At 40.8% G+C, this 19,508-nt stretch overlaps 1 protein-coding gene and 1 long non-coding RNA gene across 7 annotated transcripts in view; one reads left to right on the top strand and one right to left on the bottom strand.

Annotated features, from left to right (window-relative positions):
- The window catches only part of Fas3 (fasciclin 3), a 292,347-nt gene that overhangs the window by 92,220 nt on the left and 180,619 nt on the right, over nucleotides 1-19,508 (bottom strand). The window lies entirely within an intron of this gene.
- LOC147643963 (uncharacterized) lies at nucleotides 2,274-3,601 on the top strand. The gene is made up of 2 exons (XR_015271108.1): nucleotides 2,274-2,977; nucleotides 3,176-3,601. It is a non-coding gene; the product is annotated as an uncharacterized LOC147643963 (long non-coding RNA).

Here is a 19,508-nt window from a genome sequence, read left to right as displayed (position 1 = left end):
GTTAACCTATTAAAAACTAGCACAGAAGAGCTTTCCGAATCGAAATGAATGCTTTTTTGGTTGAGTTGTTGGGCTTTAAAACTCATGGTTGTAGTAAATTTGTCACATGTGAATATTTATACCCTTTTAGGGTATCAAAAATTCAGTCAGATGCTGAAAACGCAGTCGTTTCCGACCCTATAAAGCATAAGGATTTTAAATCCAAAGTGTTTTTCTTCGGTGCACTGCCCACTTTAACACCCGACTGCCCCTCATCATACCGCCCCCGATGGGTACAGATTAAACTCCCCTTGTAATGAGAATTTCTGTTCTCCACATCATCAGGAGGGGACGATGATGATGAGGTGGATCGTTGGACCGGATTCTGGGGGTGGTGCAACCAGCATGCGTGGCATGTGTGTGGGTGGAGGAAGGGATTGGGACTGGGATTGAGCCGGTGGCAATTTACATTAAAGTCAGCTTGCTTTTTTTCCCAGCCACACCTCTCTCTCCCTCTCTTTTGTTGTTGTGCGGAATGGGTGTGGATGCTTGTGCTTGAGTGTGCACAGGTATCGGGTCAGAGCTTGGATTTTATGACACACTTCAGAAGGATAGAAGAATGTATTAGAGAATAGTGTTTACAGACACGAAACAATTTTCTTTACCAGAAAAATAAATGGCAAAAAACCTAAAAATGTATACTCCTTAAATAATTAAAAGGCATTGTGGGATAATATAATTTAATTAAACTTGTCTATGTTTCCGTGGCAATTCACCAACAAGAATAAAAATCTAACAACATTTGTAAATAAATGTATTTCTCCTAGGATTCATCAGCGTATTATTCTTCGTCTTAGCATTGTAATCAGTTTTTGAGCCTAGTTTCTTAAACACAATAGTGTATGGACTTTTCGCTGAGTGTAGCACTGCCACCCATTTGAAACAAAAGTTTGCTGATTCAGTGCAACATGTTGCGGTCGGCTGCCTGCAATTGGGATTCGAGTGAGCATAAATTAAAAAGCGACGTCGTCCTCGGAGCGCGCGCCAAAGAGAGCTTATGAGTTGGTTGTCCTTGCCGGTGGACACCCCTGCCCACTCCTCCGCTCTGCTCTACGCCTCCGGCCCCTGAAGCAGCAAACTGCAAACTATTCGCACTCTCGGTGTTGCTACAAATTGAGATTTATGTGTGAGCGAAACTTGCCCAACCTCAGCCCAATTGTGTCTCTGTGAGTGCCTGCATTTCCCCAATCTCCTCGCATAATTTCACCCACTCCCACCCCCTTTCCCAGTGAGTTCGGCGGTGGCCTGGTGACCGTCTGGGAAGCTGGGAAATGGAAAATGGCAACTGGCATTGGGTTAACAGTTTTCAGCTGCGGTTTAAAAACTTTGCCAACTTGTCGCCTTTTGGCACTGCAACATTAGCTCAGTGTGGGGTTTGGGTCGGCACCAAGGGGTTAAGGGCAAGGCATGGTAAAGTTTCCTGGCCAGGGGTTAAGGGAGCTTTTTGGCCAGTGCATAAGTACATCGCCGGGACTCGTCGTCCTTTCATCGAGGCAATCAAGGAGATGCAAATTATGGATATTTGTGAAAGGAAAACTGAACTTATCTCAAGTGAAAGCATCGCGGTTACAGCTGACACTCAAAATAAAATATTGATAAATTATATTAAACAAATATGTGTCTTTAAATCCCAGTTACCTTTGTATTAGTTATATAATCACCAGGCAATAATTTCGAATTTCATTTAAGCTATTTGTCAAGTGTTTTTGTTTGGCAACAAGTTCGGCCGCAACATTTGTTGCCTCTGCTAGATTTGTTGCCAAGTGTTGCTCTTCCATTGTTTCTTAAATGTTGCCAGCTAGTGTTTATAAGCAATGAGGCTGCAACATTTCATTTTTTGTTGCTTAGGTGATCTCTCTTTATTTCTCCCTCTTTTTCGCTATCGCTCTCTCCTTTCCCACTCTCTGGCTCTAACATTTATTACGTTATTTCCCCCTTGAAAAGTTATAGTACGCAATAAAGGCTGTCATAGGGCCCGAATTCATTCACTGGAGTACTTTTCTTCCTTTAAATATTTCTTTGAATAAAATACATTATCCATTAGTATCGTTACTTTTAAATTACCTGCTTTACAATGCCGTTTAAATGAGCTTTTAGTACAACTCGATGTTACCAACTCTGTTAACTCACTGTTAACTCACCGCTGCTGTCGGCGGCGTCGCAGTCGCCGTGCGTCGACGTCAGTTGTGACTGTACCTTTTTTTTGTACCTGTTGTTGCCTCAGATTTGTTGTTATTGTTTCTTTGGCTTTTTCGAATGCTCTTTGCGCGCGCTTTTGGCCCCGTCATCCGTGTGTGTGCTTCGTATCTGTGTGAGCCGTGTCTTTGTAGCTGTATCTGTATCTGCAGCTGTATCTGTATCTTTTGTTCGTTTGTTTGTTTGCTCTTTCTGCTGCTACCTCCATGCACACGTTTCTTTACCATTTACCACATATTTGTTGTATTTTTTCTGTACCAAAAGCGGCCAGCAAACGGTCAAAACTTAAAAACGAGAAAGAAACCTTTTATTTATTCACTGTTTCACTGACTTGGCCTCCAGTTTACTCTCCTTTTCAGCAGCTACGTGCAACGTGTTTTTGTCCAGAGCTTTGTATCATTTTTCTCTTTCTCTCTCTCACTTCAGCTTCACGTTCTCCTCTCCCCTCGCCATGCTAGATTAGATACAGATGCAGATACAAAAGATACAAAGATACGGATGCGAGTGATGCGGGAAACTTGCTTACATGTGGCTTGTTTGCTTTTCTTTCTTTTTCGAGAAAGAAAAAGGTCAAACGATAGCCCCACGGCGACTACGCGCTCAAGCCCTTGCACTAAAATGCAATCTAATAATTATACGTAGAAAAACAGCAGAATAACAATAATAAACAAGCACAACTTGAGCCAAGTTCTTGGCCGAAAACGGAGAGGAAAGTCTGTCATGTGTTGATTCAAGGCTAAGGGTAAGTGCAGTTAAAGAAAAGTAACGAAAGCAATTCAGAAATAGATTAAAGAACATTTTCCGTTGATTTTGTTTGTATAATTATATATAAATAGCAAGAATAAATTCCCAAATATATATATAGTTTATCCTCTCATAAACTTTAATTACGTATACTCTAATATATTAACAATTTATTTTGTCCTGTATTTGCTCACAGTGTAAAAGTTAAGAATTACGAGGACAGAACGGACAGAGTTGACGTTGGCGTCGTCCTCGTCCGTCCCAACTACTTAACCTTTTGAGCAAGCCAGCAAACTTCACCGAGAGATGATGCCTGGCAGATAGGACCTAGGATAGGGACCGGGAACCTGAACCCAAAAGAGTCCCGACACTGACATTAACCCGCCAACGCCAGACCTGGACTCAGCCTGGGATCCGGAGTCAGAGTCAGAGTCAGAGTCAGGCTCAAGCTCAACAATTGCCCAGGGAACACGCCTACGCGAGACCAAAGGAAAATGAGCACAAGATAAGAGAAGAGTGGGGATAAAGTCGGGGAAAAATCAGAGAAGCAGGAGGCTTCTGAGGAGGAGCGTGTATCACATGTAAAATGTATAAAATATATATGCGGCTGCACCCACAACAATCCAGGACGACGTGTGTATGCAACTATCAAGGTCCAACCAGTTGCAGCAGTTGCTGCCTAGGGGCAGGCTTCAGCCTCATCAGTACGAGAATTATCATCGGAGCACTCCTCCATCTTATGCCACCTCCATCATCATCATCATCATCATCATCATCATCCGCATCAACAACATCATCATCATCATCATCATGCTCGAGGCCGTCATCATTTTATTCATCCAACTCGTGTGGCTCATGGGCTCGTTTTTATCATGCATTTTAATGCGGCCTTTGAAAAGTGAAGTGGAGTGTGGAGTGTGTTGGAGTTGGAGTGCAGCAAGAAGTGGAAAATAACTAAAGTGTCGCCTCAGAGACTCGGACCTTCAACGACCAAACATTTGCACTGCGATAAATCGCTATTAAATCAGGGATACTTTCGGGAATTCAACAAATACTTCAAGTATTTCAAGGGTCGAGAAGTGACTGTAATTCCCAAAAATCTAGCTAACAAATAGATCTTCTTTAAAGGTACCTTTTTGGAGTCACAAGGTCTCTTTTTGAGAACCTGAGTAATTACATTACTCTATTAAAAACGAAATATAAATTCATAATTCCTCAAAATATGTGCATTAAGGCCAGCTTGCAGCAGTGCAACAACTCCCTTACTCCAAAACTCTCCAAGTCTGCGTTTCGGTCTTTTGTCTCTCTAAAAAATATTATAAAACATAACAATAAGAAGGCAGTGTGAAGTTTACTTTATACTCCTCCTGGTCCCCCTATCTCCCCAAAACCCCCTGAAAAAACCCGTTTGTGTCGTCACTAAAAGTCGCCAGTCTGCCCCCCGCGGGACCCTTGTGGAACAGGTTTGCCCCAGCCCCCTCTACACAGGCGTCTACTGTTGCAAGCCGAGTCTCTTCACTTGGAACTCCATCTTCAAGCAAGTCATCTTGCCCCTCAGAGACTCTGGATCTCCCGCTGCTTTCTTAAAGCTTCGCTTTCAATGCGTTTTCCTCTGCCCTTTGGTTATTGGCCTAAAACACTGAGCTGGATCTGGACCTGGGTCTGGTCTGGGTCTGGTTTTTGAGGTCTGAGTTCTGGGCTCCCATTTTTGGTTATTGCTTCGCCCTGCACCGTAGGTGTCTCATTTTTGGTGATACCCGCGGCGTTTATTGCCGCATTTACAAAATGTTACAGAAATAATCGAAGCGACCAACGACTCGCCGCCACCCACTCGCCTTTCCTCCTCTGGCTGTGTTGCTGAAGGGCACTAGGCACATGTTGCAGGACTGCTGGTGGCAAGACCTTTCTGCTGGCTGTGCGTGTTGCTTACATAAATGAGACTAGCATAGAATATTTGTGCCCGTTTCCACAATATGTAATGGTAAAATCCTTTTAGAAGTTCACTCTGCAGAAGATCATTCCATTGCTGTATTTATACATATGTATTTAAAATGATTTCTGTGAAAGACTGTCGAGCTTGTTTCGGCAACATTCAATATTCGTGATGGATCTACCTTTAAGCCCGGTCAAAATCAGGCAAGTTGTCATGTTGCCAATGCCACTTACTATTCGTCATTCTCGATTCTCCGATTCTCGATTCGCCCGGGCTCTGGGCCGACTTTTGTTTCTGGTTTTGGCCTCCGAACGTGATGAGATGTGATGTGTTGCTGCTTGGCTCCGATATGACTGTCGTGCCTCCCCCACCGCCGCCGCCTCGTTGACAACGTCATTACTGTTCTCAATTTCATATATCACATGGCACAAGCAAAAAAATATGTATATATACATATATATAAGAAAAATCCAAAGACACCAGGCTTCCTTGTTGTTATTTTTCAGGGCGGTTAAAAAATCCAATCCAATCGAATCCTTTTTTTGCTGCCTGCAACATGCTATACTACATCTATATGCCACTATATCCTATGGTGCTGCCCTTCGGGTGGCTTTACCTCGCGACCCTGTTAGCCAGTCACAGTCCACATTACACTGCTCCTGCTCCTGCTCCTGCCAGACTCCTTTAATGTGTCGAAAATGTTACGAACAGAAACATGTGGCTTGTAAGTTCCAGCAAACTGAACAGCGGTAAAACCAAAATACCAAAAAACACACTTTGGAAAATAATCGATATTTTGGAGAAAAATAACGCATTTTTCTCTAAAGAATAAATATCAAATTTTGAATACATTTCGAAGGAGAGAAATGTGAGAAGCCTTTAAAAAGTTAAGCTAAACAGAAAATTCTTTTTCGGTATTGCAGATAAACCAAGGATGAAAAAATAGGGGATCTTAAATTATATGGCACTATTTTTGATTAAAAAATCAAGGATAGGGGATCTTAAATTATAGGGGATCTTAAATTATATGGCACTATTTTTGATTAAAAAATCAAGGATAAGAATCAAGAGAAGTTTGCAATACAAATCTTTTACAGAAAACCTTTAAGTAATGTCCTTTAGTCTTCTAGAGTTTTTCACAGTGCATTCGGAAACCACGGGTTGTTCAGGCCAGCAACATGAAGCAGCTTTTCCCGGGCAACTTTTGATGTTCGCTAGACATAATTCTAAGAAATTTTGACACTTTTGACATTTAGTAGTTTTGTCTACGCGCACAGTCGAAGTTAGCAGGAGCTCAAGTTGAGCCGAGGGCCTCCGCGCCAACTTTCGTTGCGAGAGAAGCGTGGCCCGGGCCCATTGTCTTGTCCAGGATTCCGGCAGAAAATCCGTGATGGCAATTAAAAGTTCCACATAGTTGGGGCCGGGTGGAGCATTAGGGGCTCCATGGCCTGATCTGGCCTGGCCAATATCCACTGGTCAGCTCCAGGGAGCGAGTGCCTTTGATCCGGGGGCGATACATTAGCCAACTGTGTTTGCTTTTTGGCTTTCAATTTTATGTAAAACAAAAAAGTTGCTGCTGCTGCCCGAGTAGTGGCTAAAGTAGCTGAAGTTTTCCCCCGGAATAAGCAGCTGCAAAAAGTTTGTTCCAGGACAATATGATATGTATTAAGGCTGAAAGTTTTGCCTGCATTATTTTTCCGGTTGGAATATTTGAAGAGATTGGAGGGAAAGGCAAGTAGAGCCCAGAATTTTGTTTGTCATGTTCACTATTTTGATTGCTTTTCAAGTTTTCATAATTTATTTAAATGGGTTTTGTAGCTTAGCAGATATTTGACTTATTTTTATAGTAAACAAATGGTGTTTTAGGAAAATATAAGGAAATTGTCAAATTACGGAACAACTCTTTGTTATGGCATAAGTCAAATATTTTAAATTTATACTTCAATTTATCGTATTTAACATAAATCACATGTTTGGGGCATCATATATTCCTATCATAAAATATAATCTCTTTTGGGAATTTCCCTCTAAATTCATTCAACCATCGAAATTACTTCAAATCGAAATGCTGGATAGCATTGATTTCTCACGAAAACTCAATAGAGATTTGTTTGTTTTGGGTTTGGCATTCAATTGTGGGGCTTCCACCGAAATGGAAACAATTAGCAAAGCCATAGAAGCCCGATAGCCACTCTTATGGACCATTGGCTTCCCTTAAGTGGCTTCGCTGCGCCGCCTATCGCCGATTTACATCTGTTTCAATAAATATATACGATGCTTACTATATATTTGGTTTATAGTTTTCGGTATTCCGCAGAGTGTGTGCATGCAATGCAGAGATTACGAGAAGGAGGAAGTGTGACAAATGCGAGGGTTGCTCCTGCAATCTTGCTGACAATAATCTTTGGCAATTTATTATGTGCGCCCGGGCTTTGGTCGGGATGGCTAATGCCTTGGGGCAACACGGATTAGATGGTGACAAACCGCCCGGACAAGTCGCGTAAGAAAGTAAGTGGCTCCCCTCAGACACGCCACAGAAAAAAGGAGTCAGAATGTCTTGTAAGGTTCCGACTACAGAATACCTGGGCCTTAAAACCAAATGAAATGTTTATCAATCAAAATATATATCCTAAAATTATATTTACTGCGAAAGTATATTTTTTTTTAAATTTTTTTATACAGCCTAAAATTAAAATGAGTTCAAATATTGTATTTTGTTAATTTTGTAAAGAAATCTTATTGGTCCTGTAATCTACTCAAATCAAATATGCCTCACTAGTTCCCTGTATAAAAACCCGAGAACTGATGGGGAAAAAGTTCCGATCTATTTGGCAACTGTTGCTGATTATTTATTTGCGCTTTTAGCTCGCCACACACTGAGATAAATTTTCCACACACGCTCATTCTATTTTTATTTTTTTCTTTTTTGTGAAGAGAAGCTTCTGCTAGCTAACTGCGATTTTTGTGACAGCAACCGAGGGGTGCAAAAAAAAAAAGGAGTGGAGAAGGAGCGAAAAGTTGGAAGTCCTGCTGCTCCTTTTTGACAAGGGTGGACAATGGCGATTAGCGCTTGGCACTAATGGGGGAAACCCAGAAACATGGCCGAGAGTCATGTGTTTGCTCAAAGGATCTGGCCACAAAACAGGGACGGGTGTTATCCGACGGGAAAGGAAGGGAAATAAGGCGGGAAAATCAGAGGGCGCAGTTAGGACTATGTGTCCTGTTGCTGGTGCTGACTTGCCACTTGTCTTTATTAGTTTTTCGGACGAGTTTTGCTCCTGTCTCCTCATGCACTGCTCGTAAATCTACTGAGGTAAATAATATCTTTAAAAATCTATTAACACTACGCTAGAAATGTACTTTTAATTAAAACGGACTTAAATGATATACAATAGTCTTATTCACTATTATATATTTTTACGCAAGTTTCCTGTTGAATTATTAAGACTTTTCCCCAAGTGCACGTCTCCTTTTCTCGTGTCAGCAACAGGATCAGGATAAAGTGCATTGGACATACTTTGGGGTTTCGCTCAGAGGGCTGAGGCGTCAGCTATGAGGAGATTTAGCAATAAGGGGAGACGAGGGCGGTACAAACGACTTTTGCCACTTGTTTACTTGCTGCTTAGGTTATTAGCCAATGCCACATGTTTGCCCAGCCGTCCGGCAGAGCAGCACAACGGCAGAACGGCAGAGTGTGAAAATTGAATTGAATTTTCCCAACTCCTCCCGTCAATCCAAAGTCCAGTGGATGGATTTGTTAAATTTACATAATTACCCAAAGAAATGAATAGATATTTAATTTCTCAGCTAGCCTGGACCCCGGGTATCTATAAATTTCCCTATCTTCTTCGATCTGAGAGTGTCGGGGGGATTGAACTCTGAGGTAACTATTTCAGCACCATGGGAGACAGAATGTCAATAATCTACCCAGATTCACTCGGATCTGGGTCCAGGTAGAGGAGATTTTTTCTATGGTGTGGCAGCAGTGTGTCCAATGGAAATTTTTTTTCGTTGTCATTTGATGTCACGCTTCAAGAGCTGGAATTGGTTTTCCTCTCGCCGCAGCATCCAAAGGAAAATCTAGCTCAGGTTATTGACTTTTTCGGGTCTCTGAGACAATAAATACTTGATGTGCTTTGTGTGTTTTTTGTCGGACGGCGGACACTTGAGAGCGGAGCATAAATTAAAATTCAATAAAAATGTCACAGCAACACACACAAACACTGCAGCAGACCCTTTTTTCAAGGGGTTTTCAGACTGATTTCTTTTTTTTTTGGGTTTTGTGGAGTCCAGACACAATTGCATTTTGATTTGAGGCTCCCACTGGGATGACAAAACGAAACTACTCAAAAAAAAGGGTAAACAAATGGAAGATTTTAAAATGTAAAAATGCAGAATGAAGCAAGTGGAAGCAAGATTTTTAAACAAGCGAGCATTTGGAAATAAATAAATGTTCAAGCGATTACTTGTTATTTCGAATAAATAAAATAAGACTAATTCCAATTACAACCTTTAACTATTTTAATTTTAATTGTCCCAGCTTAGTAAACTATTAACCTATTCATATGAAACTTGTCGCTGCACTTCCCCGAGATTTCCCCCAAGCTCCTGTTGGCCGTTTAAAAGGCTGACTCACTGCTGGCCATTACCCAGCCCCAAATTTGAGATCCCTCCTGTTTAGAGTCGGAATAAGAACCCCTGAACTCAACACCCCAATCGAGCTGGCCCTTGGCCCCTTCGGAATGGGAAGCTCTAAACAATTAGAGAACTTTCGCAGCCATGCATTAACGAAAGGACAACAATTTAAATGAGTTGACTTTTCGGGTAAAGGCAAAGGGGGAAATCACAAGCTGCTGCGACGGCTGCCGACTGCCTGGAGTAACAATAAATTAATTAAAACTTTTTAGCCAATTCAATTTGTGTTCTGTTGTCGCCTGTGTCTGTCTGTCTGTCTGTCTATCCTTTCCTATTCTTCTCGCCTTGGTTTTTCTCTATTTAGCTTTTTTGCTGTTTTATTTTTTTGGTCCGTTTGCTGTGTCCCTTTGAATTATAAATGCACATAAATTGATGCGTGCTGACCAGGATTTCTCCTCCTTTCCACTTCTTGCCAATGCTCCACGTTCCCGTTTTGTAGTATTTTAATACCTCCTCAGGACGCATGAATTTCCCAGTGATCTTGGCATTTAAGGGATTTGAATAGAAATCAAAGTTTGTTTATTGTGTCAGTTAGTTTGCAGTTGGAAATTAAATCAAGCTAAGTCCCGGCATTAATATCCTGCAATATATAATAATTGCAGAAATTAAAGAGCTTCACAGTAAATGGAATTCTTTTCTGGCAGGGTTGATTTGAGCGGAAAAAATATGTTTTTCCTTAAAAAGACAACTTATTTGCAATCAAATACTCCTTGAGGAGCATTTTATAGAAAACCGAGCTGACAACCAAGACAAAGGGTCACTTACATAAACCGCCTTGACGTAGATCCCAGATCCATTTCCAAAACACATTAGAACCCAAGCCGGAAAACTCCCTAAGAAGCCAGGCCACAAGCCAGGGCCAATTATTTGGCTAGAAACCGAATCGAGTAATAAATACACATCAGCCCCGGATTAAGATGTAGGCCAGAAGGCAGAAGGAAAACCCTCAAGAAAAGACCGTGTGAAGGAAACGACACCTGCAAGTGAATGGAATGGAGAGCAGCAGAGCAACCCCCGAGAGGGTTTTCTATCCAAGAGCTACTTAGACCACTGTTCAACGCTCAAGTCAATTGCACAATGAAGTTGTTTTGATGATGATCTCACCCCCGGACACACAGCTGCCCGCAAAGTGCATTCCGCCGAATGTAAAACTATATTATTAATCAATATTTATGGCAGGCAGCCAGAAGACTAGCAGACGACCCACCATCTATCAAGTGAGCAGTCGAAAAAGAGGGAACAAAGAATGAAAAGCCTAGAAGAAAACCCCAGTGGAAAGCGGGAAACCGGGAAACCTGTTATGCGAGAGCAAACAGACACCGCGACAGCGCTGAGGGTCGAGCCGAGAGGAAAACATTTCCAGGTAAGACCTCTCTCGATTCATGCTTGTGTGCACTTTGACCACAAAAAGGTCAAGACGACGACGCTCCCCAAGAAAAATATATCGAGAGGAGCAGCACAGGAAAAAATAAGTTGTTCTTATGAGGGAAGTAAAGAGAAATTAAATTTGTAATATGTTTTAATAAGAGAAATTAACTAAATAGTAATTTCAAATCTATGCATTATCAAACTATCGACCTTTATCTACTTTTCCGTATTAGCTCTAAATGGTTAATAAAGAATTTATGGTTCATAAAAAAACAAAATGATTTCTTTATCAAAAAACAACAAAGTTGATTGTTTTGTGTTCGAATTTTTCAATATTTTTTTAAACTGTAAGTGCAGCATAATAAGGTGCAGGAGGGATTTCAGGGCTGTCTTCTTTCAAGGTAGTCAAATAAATATTTTTTTCACAGACACAACTCGTTCAGATCGGCCCCAAGCCCCTTCCCCCTCGACCACCTTCGTTTCTCTTCCCCCTGAATATATATCTCTTGGAATTTCAGTGTCCAACAGTCCGTAACCAAACAGATGAGCAAACGGACAACCGTAAAAGTGTTGCCGGTGCCGTAGCCGTTGCCAGGGAATGTAAAGTCATCTTCATGCATAAATAAGCTCGCCAGCAAAGCAATAGCGAGGGAAGAGCAGGGCAAGGCAGAACCAAAGTGTTCACCTCATATCAATTTCCATATTAAAATGGTTCAAGAACTCTCTCGGCTTTGATTTGCTTGTAAAATATATTTATTTTCCCACATCATTTTGACATCGCCTGCGGATCCGGACCCCGGACGATGACTCTGGCCTCCGGTCTCGGAGATATTTCTAATTGAATGCACAGCATCTTCTACAGAAAGTTGTTTCTAATTCTAGCATCCGCCTGCCGGGGCTGCAGTTGAAAATAATTTCATTAAATTTCATGACTTGGTTCTTTCACTTTTTTCCAAACCTTTTCGTTTGTTGTCTAGGATAGTTTGTTTGGGAATAACACTTCTGTGTCCAGTTTACTTGGTAATTTGGTTTCCCAATAATTGGTTGTATTTTAAAGTCAAACAGAGACTTCTGAAGTCAACTCTTTTTCTCACCTTTGACATGGCAAGTTGGCTCGACTTCTGATTAAGTCACACCCCTGACAAGAAAAAATATTCGGACTATTTGACATTCAATTCTGTTTCAGTTGCCATAACATCTCATATTCGATAATTCATGACAATTAATTACATTTCTTAATTGAATATGATGATGATGTATTTTTTACTTCTAGTACCTTTATATTGTCAAGTATATAGTAAATACATTATTCCCCAAGTTCATGCATTCATTCAATGAGTTTGGTGCATTTCCCCTCATTCGCATTTAAAAAACATGTGTACCAACATTTTCCCCATTCCCTCTCCCGCTGTTTCCCAAATGCAATGCAAATTTTTTGGCCCAAACAATAAACCATTGGTGGCCATGTAATTAGAGGGAATAAACAGAAGGGCACAAGTGACAAATGAGCCCGATACGGGGACTTTGGTGCGGCGGTTCGGTTTATTAACAGCTCAACTGCTGTTCGAGCCAAACTGAATAAAACGAGGCCAAAATCCATGGCCCAATATACCGTTGGGGGGAATAGGGAGTTGCTGCGAGCCACATGCAACTCAATTAAGTTCAGCGGCATCGACGGCTACAGTGTGGCTTAAATACTCGCTGCTGCATAATTTTCCCCGGGACAGGATATGGCGTTCCTTCTTTATATGTGCCATATTACGCGGGGCATAATAATTCACGCATGGAAACCGGGAGCACAGGTACCGGGGAACAGGAGCAGTGAACACCGAACAGGAGTAGGCTTCAAGCGTCGCGAAAACTAATTAAAACCGACCGGCCACTGCCAATTAGGGTGGCCAAGAGGACCGGGAGGACACACCCACACTCAACATGCATGAATTTCTCATCATAAATAGTTCACTCGTTGGCGGCGATGGGGCGTGGCACCTGAACTTCTCCTAATTTACATGTGCTCCACGGCACTGAGAAAAAATATTGGTAACATTTAATTTATAATTTCATTTATATTTCAGAAATGTAATCTGTAATCAAAGCAAAATAAACCATACTTTTTGAGCACAACAGGAAAGAATGAAACATCGAGAATCCAAGTTTATATAACCTTAAATAATTACAACCAAGTAAAATTTGAATACTATTTCAAATTAATTTTTAAGCGTTTTTGATTTGGCTGTTAATCATGTGATCTATATGATTTGTAGAGAACAATAATACCCTGAAAGGGTAATATTTATATAATATTAAATTCTAAAAGTTGTATAAGTTCTGATAATTTAAAACCTCATGCAAGCATTTAAGCATGGATCTTTTAATGGAATTCGCCTACATTATATTATATTCAATGATATATTTTGCCGAGTGTAAGCCGCCTAATTAAAGTCAACCCAAAAAATGAAGTTTCATGACTTTGGCGGCGCCGAAAAAACGAGGTTTTATATTTCAATAGGTCCCAACAACAACAACAACAATTGCCGTTCGTTCATCCCAGCAACTGCAGTTGAGTTTCAGTAATTAATTGTCACTCCGCACACGTACCCGCACACACAGGGAAAATGTGAGATCCTGCGATAGCGAGGGATATATGGGGATAGAGGTAACGCATAACGGGAGAGACACACTGACCCTAATTACGTGTAACGAGTTCATAAATGCTACACGCACCTGCAACTACGACCCCCACAACCATGTGGCAACAAAGCGCGGAGACACATTCGCCCAAAAATACCCTACAAAATTGACTTATTTGACACGAACTTATATCTATCTTTAGAATCTGTGATATAAATAAGTAAAATTATATAAATTCATTGAACTGAATTCAAAGCTGTATCTTAATGTTTTTATAAATCCATTTCTATCCAGTTACTTGCCTATTGCGGGATCAAATTTTATATCAAGTCGTTTCAATATGTAATAAAAATAAAGTTTTAAGAAATCGTCCATATATACCATAGAAAGAGTATCACTTGAAGGTCATGTCGCAGACGATTTTAGCTCAACTTGTTGTGGTCTCCTGTTGCGGCAAATTAAAATTAGGATAGCTAAGCCTGGCAGAGGCGGCAACTTTCGCCATTGTCATTTAGGCGCAGGGATTGTCTGACTTCGGATTCCATTCCAGATCCGGCTCTCGGCTCTCCTCGAGGACCTTGTCATGTGACGTGGCAAGTCCGTGTGTGACGCCTGTGTATGTTAGGAGAGTTTTGTGATTTCACAACTGTTTCATGGCCATGTTCAGTTATGTTTCATTGTTGTCCCTGAGTGTTGTCCTCGTTTCGTGTCGTTATGTTCTTTATTTTTTTCTCTCCTTGTTTTTTTTTTCTTTTTTGCTCGTCTGCTGGCGTCAGTTAATTAATCTTGTCACTTGTCACCTGAAGTTTCTGGCTTAGCGCGGCTTGCCGTTTCCATTAATGCCACCTGACGTCATGTCACAGCTCACACCTTTTGCAGCTGGATTGGGCTCGGCCGCAATTGTTTAATTTATGAACGGACTCCTGCGGCCGGCCGCGGAGTTAACGTGGGTTAATAATTAATAACGGTGGGAGAGTTAACCCACAAGCGACCTTAATGGAGTACGCCATGGTGGATACTATTTGGGGGGAGTCCCCAGGGATTCCATAATCACTCATCTGACAGCTGATAAAATGCCTGAGCTATATTAAAAAGGGCTTGCAATTTTATAAAATGTATTTCAGTATATTTTAAAAGACTGAATTAAGACTTTACAATGAATAGCATAGCTTTATTGGTAGACTTGTTTTAGACACTTTCCCAAAGGATTTGCCAATTTAATTGTAATTCAGTTAAAAGAATTACAATTACAATTGGTTAAATTGGTTTAAATGGTTACTCGTTGAAACTTAATATTTCAATGGCTTTCGTATCTTACTTATAATTTTCTATCTGGCCCACAACAATTCTCAACATTTGTTTTACAAATAAATATGCCATTCACCTTTCCCGCAAGTAATTAAACGAACAGACTCTTGAAACTGTCATAAATACAACTGAGAGGGGATTTTACAGAAGCAGACTGCATCCACAGGCTATTATTTCTCATTATCCCTAGATATATCTTGCTGTCTTTGGCTCTGCTTCACTCTCATCTTGGGATACACTATCGTCTCACTGACCGGCATTGCATTGCAGGCATTATTGATGATGAGGCTTCCCTTAACGAACTCCCAGACAGCTCAGCGCCTTCACATATCTCCCACTAGTGCTCATACACCTTCTTATCGTGCACATAAAAGTCAAAAGAAATCGCCAGCGTTTTCCGTTTGATTGCGCCTAGTGCTAGTGTGTGTGTGTGTGTATACTTCTCCTTTTCCCGCATTTTCCAACCATCCCGGCCATACCCATAGTGGGATGAGTTTGTATTGCAGGTGGCAAAGCATAAAACTTCATTATTGTGTCGTGTCGCTTACGTGCGATGATGGCAATAGAATGCCGTTAACATCTGGCAGTCGCATCAGCGGCAATGATACCGCAAAACAGCAGCACAGCAACACCAGCAACATCAGCAACATGCAACGCTGCGAGGGGCAACAACAAAGGCAATATATCATGAGTCCAGCTTTTAGCCAGCTTTTCATAATCAGTGATGCATTGCCAACAGCTAGCAGCTGACAACCATGAAGAGGAGCTGCACTTAACGAAAATACGAGAGCCCTTTGAACAAGAACACACACACATTGGTGTGATGTATTATCGAATATATTTTCTAGAAATAAAAGCTGATTAAATACTTTCAATTAATAAACTTTACTTAGACTCCAATATCTAATTTCATATTTATAAATTAAGAGAATCATCAAGATCTTATCAAAGACAAGCAGCAGAGTGTTTCTGCTATACTATACTACTAGATATTTTATTTTTCAATACTTTGACTAAATTTCATCATCCATCATTGATTTACAATCAATTCTTTTTTTGTTGTGTAAAAAAGGGCTGTAAAAATAGCTGCAATGTTGGCCAGGCGATGACATTGTTGTTGTACCACCGCCCAGCTATTGTTGCTGACATAAATCCATATTTTGTACGGCAAATTTCACGATTGGTCAGGGGCAACAACTCCAAACACAAGCAAATCATAGGTGGGAAAGCCCGGGAAATTGCTAAAAAAAAAAGCGGGTAAAAACTATTTCCAATTAACTTTAAAGTTTGAAGAAGGTAAACTGGGGACGGGGTGCACGAATGCACTGCACCAGCACTGAATGACAATGACAATGACACTCCGGACACCCGAGACCCAAGCAGCATAAATCCCATTTGAAGATGACAAAATATTCCAAGAATGCAGAAGGAGACGAGGATACTCTTTGGTCCGCCACTATCCCGCCTTGTGTCCATCATTCTTCATTTAGTGACCCGACACGGGCATAGGATGTCAGCAGCTGTTGGCTCCGGCTCTGACTCTAGCTTTGGCGTCATCATCATCGTCATCGATGTGGCTCCATTTGGCGCCACCTTTAAAAGGCGGTTGGGGTTGTCGAGTTGGGAGACCTGATGTCATTGGGAGAACGAATGAGACGGAGGACGAGAACGAGGACGAGGACGTGGAAGAGGAGGCGGTTGAATGTGCAACGCATGCGGAAAGCAAACAAAGCGCGACAGGCGGGCAAACAAACATTCAACTGACGGCAGAAATGCGCCACTGAGACAGATGAATGGTGACGAAGCGGGAGGAGGTCCTGCAGGAGGTTCGGAGGACTTCATGCACACGCAGTCAATAGTCAAGCGGGGAGCTCGCGCTTCCAGGACATTGCACCCTGCGGAATTTGCTTTCCATTTTTCGCATTTAAAGTGTTGCCTACATTACAGCGCTACAAAGACGTAAGGCAGCGGAAGTTTTGAAGCGAGAGGTGAGAAATACAGAGAGTGTGGAAAAGCTAACCATTTATACCATATACACAACATAGGATTACTTAATTTATTATATTATTTATTATTTTTAATTTGATTTTCTACTTAATTTGCAACTTTAAATTCAACTCAATCTCATTTTCCCAGAACCCATAAATACCTCTCTCTATAAATCGCATCCACCGGTTAGTGCCTAAAAATACCACCAAACCGAAATGACTCCCTAGGAGCTGACTGCAAAAATGTTTTATTAAATCCAACAGCTATTCCAGCACACACACAAACACACAGCAGCAGCAGCACTCCTCGCACACCCATCATCCCGGGCAGCTTAAACTGCTGCCTCCTCTAATTACTTAATTACGTGCTCCGCTATCGCGGAAAACCCGATGGTGCTGGACACGCGGAATGGGGAATAGGCACTGTGGCGAGGAGGAGTGAGTTTTCCGGAGCCGGACAAAGAGAAGCCAAACAGGAGCCAACAGGAGAGCCACCGAAAAAGCCGCAACTGGTTACACCTGCGGCCAGACTAATCTATCATGTGCCATAAAGCGCTAAACGGGATGCGATGCGAGGGGCAATACGAGAGCTGTCTCTTTACTTTTCCCCTCTCACTGTCCTCCTTCACCAACACGACCACCACCTCCACGATTTTCCGAACCGCTTTTCCTCCGTTTTTGCCGTGTTGATAAGCCGCATTGTGTCCGGTGAGTTGCGCACGCGGCTTTTGTGGCCGAGCGGACAGGCGAGCGCTCAAAATGTTTATGGCTCCATGGGGAGCTGGAGCTCAGTATGTATTTGTGTGTGTGTGGAGTGAGCCCCACACCTTACAAAAAATCCATAATAATAATAATAATCCATGATAAGCCAAAATAAAAAAAACCTTTGCTAAGATGTATTAAGCTGTTTTAAAGGTTTTGAGTTTAAATGTGTGTTTTAATAAAATTTTCAAAATTCATTTTCACTTTTCTGAGTGTAAAGGAGTCTTTCTATGTGAGAATATGTGTGGCGAAGCGTGTGGCAGCTTGAAGGTGCAAGTGTGAGTGGAAGTGCCGTGCCACAGTTTTTGTGGCCATTCTCATCCCCAACGAAGCGCCTAAAAGTCCTTTGTGCCTTCTGTCCTTTCTACAGAATGACGGACAGTGGAAGTCCGGAAGATGTTAACAAACGTAGCTTGACCGCCTTTTTGTGTAGTTTTCCCTTTAACAAAGCTCTACATTTTTTTATTCAAATTAAAACGATAATTTGAATCTTTATTTGAAGCATTTTTTTTTTTTTGTAAAAATGGCTTTCTAAACCAAATTAGGTTTAGAGCTCTAAACAAATGTAATCAAGGGGAAACCAAAATAAGTACAATATATAGGTTCGGATATGACTCCCCTTTACTGCATGTCAAGCTTCAGACTGAAATTATAATACCCTGCTAGGGTATAAATATTCTCATTCTTTATTATATATTTATTCGACAACTTATACTACAAACCAAAACTTTGAAGATTCATAGCTCAGCCAAAAAAGCACTAATTTCGACACGGTAGTCAGTGCTGTGAAAGTTATTAACGGGTTAATAAATCTGCATACGCAGAATCAAAAATTAAAATGATCACTTTTTTTACCATTTTTAAAAATTCTTTAAATGTTATTAGACCCTATAAATGTTGAAAAAATGTTCTAAAAATTAATTTCTTTCCTACATGCATAGAAAGATTCGCCTGTTCACCCTGATCAAGAATATATATGATTTATAGGGTGGAAAATGACTCCTTCACTGCGTGGGACGCTTCAGACTGAAATTATAATACCCTGCTGGGTATAAATATTCTCATTCTTTATCATGTATTTATATGACAATTTATTCTACAAACCAAAAAAGCATTAATTTCGATACGGTAGTCAGTGATGTGCTAGTTTTTAACAGGTTAATTAATCTGCATACTCAGCTTAAAACATAAAAATTTCTAAAAATTGTTTAAAATGTTATCAGCTCCTAAAAAATGTTGAAAAAATTGACAAAAAATTATTTTTTTTCCTTTATTCCAAGAAAGATTTGCCTGTTCACCCTAATCAGGAATATATAGAGTTTTTAGGGTCGGAAATTACTCCATCACTGCGTCGCAAGCATCTGAATAAAATTATAATCCCCTTTAGTTGTATATAATTAATATAATATTTTATATGCCTTTTTATATGTCAAATTAATGAAGGTTAACTCCCGGTCACACGAATAATTTGGACCAATTTTGCTCGCGGCCTAAAAACAGGCAATGAAAACTGTTGAAATTACGATTGGCACAAAAGAACTATGGTATACTTTGATTGAAAAAATGGAAGAAAAAGAAGTTTTGTAAAAACGGGTAACTTTTTAATAAACTATTTTGCCGCGTCGACAGTTGGAACATTCTTTCTTGGCAACTTTCCAGCAGCTCACACACTCGCATATTCCCAGATAAATATCAGATTTCTTTTCTTGGTCACAGAATGAAATTGTCAACATAATTCGCAGTGAGCCATGAATTTTTTGCAGCAAAAAGAAATGACAAAAGGGCAACGGGAAACCAAGAGAAAAATAAAAAAGTATTCCTATAACCTTTGGCTCTGTGTACGA

The sequence above is a fragment of the Drosophila serrata genome, unplaced genomic scaffold (assembly GCF_035046125.1).
Source record: "Drosophila serrata isolate PLE 108 unplaced genomic scaffold, ASM3504612v1 contig_240, whole genome shotgun sequence".
In the NCBI taxonomy this organism is placed as follows: Eukaryota; Metazoa; Arthropoda; class Insecta; order Diptera; family Drosophilidae; genus Drosophila; species Drosophila serrata.
Note: the sequence above shows the minus strand (reverse complement) of the source record. Positions and strands in the feature narration are given on the sequence as shown.